Source organism: Pinus tabuliformis, chromosome 9 (assembly GCF_031772625.1).
Source record: "Pinus tabuliformis cultivar Carrire ecotype Pingquan chromosome 9, CPIR1, whole genome shotgun sequence".
In the NCBI taxonomy this organism is placed as follows: Eukaryota; Viridiplantae; Streptophyta; class Pinopsida; order Pinales; family Pinaceae; genus Pinus; species Pinus tabuliformis.
Window position 1 is genome coordinate 1,090,184,713 of NC_142307.1, and position 4,654 is coordinate 1,090,189,366.

The window sequence follows — 4,654 nt, forward strand, 5'->3', positions numbered from 1 at the left end:
AGGGGAATTTACCTCAGATGAATTTTTCGATTTTTGTGAAGAACATGGAATAAGAAGGGAATTCTCTACTGCAAGGACTCCTCAACAAAATGGAGTAGTAGAAAGGATGAAAAAAATGGTTCAACAAATGGCTCATGCTATGCTTGATGAGTCTGGAACTCCTGCAAACTTCTGGGGTGAAGCTGCATTTGTTGTCGTTACTATTCTCAACAAGACAAACGTCCGGGTGAACAAAACACAAACTCCTCATGAACTTTTGTATGGTAAGACTCCTACGGTAAAATACTTCAAAAGTTTTGGAAGAAAATGTTACATCAAAAGGACTGATGAAAACCTTGGCAAGTTTGAACCTAGAGCAGACGAAGGCATTCTCCTTGGTTACTCTCCCCAAAGCAAAGGATATAAGTGCTACAATAAAATACTTGGAAAAATTGTTGAAAGTATTGATGTAGTGGTTGATAAAGAAGGAATAAATCCAAGGCAGGTAAAATCTGAAGATTTCAAAGATGATGAGGACTATCCTTCAACATCAAATTAGACTTATGATGAAGAAGAAACCTATGAGGCACCGAAAGAACAGATAAGGGTAGAAGAAAAGACTCCAACCAGGTATGTCCAGAAGAATCATCCAGAGACTCAAATTTTGGGGCAGAAAGAGGCAGGTGTACAAACAAGAAGAACTATTTCAGAAGCTTCAAGCTATCTAGTATTGCTCTCTTCCACTGAACCATGAAATGTAAGTGAAGCATGCAAAGATGAATGCTGGGTCAAGGCCATGAATGAAGAACTTGAGCAGCTTGAAAAGAATAACACTTGGGAGTTGGTTCCTAGACCAAATGATAAGAATGTCATAGGGACAAAATGGATATTCAAAAAAAAAGTTGAATGAAAGTGGAGATGTTATTAGAAACAAGGCCAGACTTGTTTGTAAAGGGTATGCTCAACAATAAGGCATAGACTTTGAGGAATCTTTTGCACCAGTTGCTATACTTGATGCCATAGGAATGTTCCTTGCTCTTTCTAGCTTTCAGCAGTTCAAAGTATATCAAATGGATGTGAAATTTTCTTTTCTAAATGGAGACTTAGAAGAAGAAGTGTACATTGAGCAACCAGATGGATTCATCCTTGGGAATGATCCAAAACTTGTATGCAAACTAAAAAAGGCTCTCTATGGCCTTAAATAGGCTCCAAGGGCTTGGTATTATCATTTGGATAAGTACCTCCATCAACAGGGCTTTTCAAAAGGATCAACAGATAGCAATCTATATATAAAATTGATAATGATAAATTGCTAATACTTGTTGTGTATGATGATGATATCATCTTTGGTAGCAACGAAGAAGCCATGAGTCAAAAATTCGCTTTGGTGATGTAGAAAGAATTTGAAATGTCCTTACTTGGTGAGCTCACATATTTTCTTGGTTTACAAGTCCAACAAAACAAAGACGATATATTTCTATCACAAACCAAGTACCTCAAGTATATTTGAAGAAATATGGGATGGAGGATTCGAAACCAGTATGTACCCATATTGTAACACGATCCAGCCTCAGCGCAAATGATGAATCACCAGCAGTGCATCAACCAACCTATAGGTCAATGATTGGAAGTCTGCTCTATCTAACAGGTACCCGACCAGACATCATGACCAGACATCATGCATGTAGTTGGAATAATCATAAGATTTCAGGCAAATCCAAAGGAAACTCATCTTCAAGCAGTCAAAATAATTTTCAAGTATCTTCAAGGAACTCAAAATTATGGCTTATGGAATCCTAGAGATAAAGATCTCACACTTCATGCATATACAATGCAGATTGGGCAGGAAGTGTGGATGACATAAAAAGCACTAGTCGTGGTGCATTCTTTATGGGTTCCAGATTAGTATCTTGGTTCAGCAAGAAGTAAAGCTCAATTGCATTATCTACAGTTGAAGTAGAATATGTGGCTGTTGCATCTTGCTACACACAACTCCTTTGGATGATGCAAGCATTGCAATACATTCAAAGACTTGTACTCCACCTATCTCCATTTTTTGCGATAATACAAGTGCAATCAGTATTTCAAAGAATCCAATCATGCATTCAAATACCAAGCACATACTTATCAAATATTATTTTCTCCGGGAACAAGTGCTTGAACAAAAGGTCAAATTGGAGTATATTCCCTCCAAGGAATAGGTTACTGATATATTCACCAAACCACTACCTAGGGAGACATTTGAATACCTCAGACAGAAGCTGGGAGTAGTTGATGCATCATCTTGCTGTTCAAACTATCTATTTCAGAGAACAATGGTTGTACGAGAGTTTCATGAAGTGTATCTGCATACATACGCAGGTGTCTATGGACACAGTCACGTATATTATGGTTTGAATACAAACAGTGGGGCCAGACTCAGGATGAAAAGAGTCTAATATGGGTTTGACAGAGACCATCTGGCACAGGTTTAGGGGGAGCATATAATTCTAATAATGCAGTGTTCACATTATCTTAGAATATCTTGGTTCATTTTATTTTAGGTGGAACAGGTACAAAGAGAGATCATGGTTGCTAGTCTTGATGATGATTGATAGATGTTGTTGATGTTAGTTGCTGATGACTATCATAGTCTTGCCTCAGATATTTAGTCTCTATGTCATGTATTTGCTGTATTATCAAGGTCATGTAATGGCCTATGTTGGTTTCCCCACTATTCTTGGGATGGATGATGTAATGTTCTTGTTTTATCATGTGTAAAATTTTGGTGTATCCCCACTTGGTTGGGTGGATGAGTCAATATTGGTATATCCCCACTTGGTTGGGAGATGGATGTATGTATGAGTCTTTGGTGATAGTAAGGTCATTTATGATGTATAAGGTCATGTTTCTTCTTGTAGAACATATTTTTGCAGACCTTGCCTACAGTTAGGGGGAGCATGGATAGCACAGCAGAGCAGAGGCTTCAGCATGTACTCAGGGGGAGCATCACCCTTTGCCCTTGATGACAGAGGGGGAGAATGACTTTGAGTGACTTGGGGTTGCCATCAAGTCCGAGGGGGGAGATTGTTGGCATTATGACATAGGTTTGGTGCTATGACACAAGTGTTGTCCTTGATGGCAACTCACTCAAATGACAGGTCACAGTTTAGGCTCTCAGAATGAAGGAAAAATATATATACGCAGGTTCCTCTTAACCAAGTCACGTATACATGCAGGATCGTCAATCAAAAGGAGCGTATACGTATGCATGCACTTTCATGCAAGGAAAAGTGAATACATGTGGGAAAACTTATTTTTTGGTCCATGGTATTTAGTCCTTGGTATTTGGACCTATGGTTTTGGACCATGGTATCTTGTCCAAAGTGTTGAACCCAGGTATTGGGTCCATGGTATTGATTCTCTATGGCTTTGGACCATGGTATTGAGTAAGGCCTAAGACTATAAAAGGGGAAGGAGATCTTGAATCAAAGGCATTCACTCAAGCATTGAATATCTTAAGAAGAGAAAGATCTAGAATATTGGTCATTGGGTTATGGTGCATAGCTAGATCTGAACCAAGGAGAAACCTGAGCACTAGAAGAAGGATAAGTTCTATTAATGGGTCAAGATCTTAAGGCTTGAATAGTAGTATCTTTGCGTTATTTTGATCTGTTATATTTGGCGCATGACTTGATCTATAAATCTGATAATTTGGGTATCACCGATGTCTGAATAAGTGAAAAGGGTAAATTATCTTTTATAGATCTGTACGCAGGTTCAGCACAGCAGAGGCGCGTATACACGCCGATTCAGTATGTCAAAACAGTGTATACGCTGGTTGGCCTTAATACATAAGCGTATGCACGTATGTTCTCCATATTGAAGTAGCGTACATCTCACGAAATATGTTTTAGCCACTTCTGTTTACTGCTGCAGTGTTCTGGGTTCAAGATTGATTTCTGGTTGCTGGTAATGTATTCTGGTTACAACATTCAGAGAAGTAATTGTTTGATTCAGTATTGATTGAAGCAAAGGAGATTGGTTGATGCAGACGTATTTTATGTTTGATTATTGTTATTGATGGGTCTAGTTTGAAAATTTATGAAACATGGTCCCTGGAAGAAAAGAGAAGGTTGTAGCCTTCTATAGGTTAGCTCCTACATCGTCTAGAACAAGAGATAAGGGGGTTGTAGCTCCATTCTAGGAGAAGCTGGAGAATGAGAGAAGGTTGTAGCCTTCTGCAAGTAGAAGCCTGCGTACTGGTATAAGACTACACCAGTACAAAAATATTGTAAAAAGAAGTTTCTTATTAAAAGAAGATAGAGACAAATTGTAGTAGGTGGTTTTCACCCACATTGGGCTTCCACCTTATATCTTGTGTCCATATGTGTGATGATCTGTTCTATTTTACTGCACTTGTTTACTGTTCTTATGGTTAATGAATTTTTGATGCACTGATTAAAGATCAAGATTTAATGAATCGTAATTTTACTGATATACGTTGGTTGCTTTAGACACACTAGCATATATACGCAGTTTCCTATAACTGAAGTATCGTATACAAATCTGATTGTGAAATGAAAAATAATTGATTTGATCATACTGACTCACCCCCCTGCTCTCAGTATTATTTCCAACAAAATGCATGCTCAATTGTTTATTCTCTTTCTCCTTTTAGAACTTATTTTCCTTC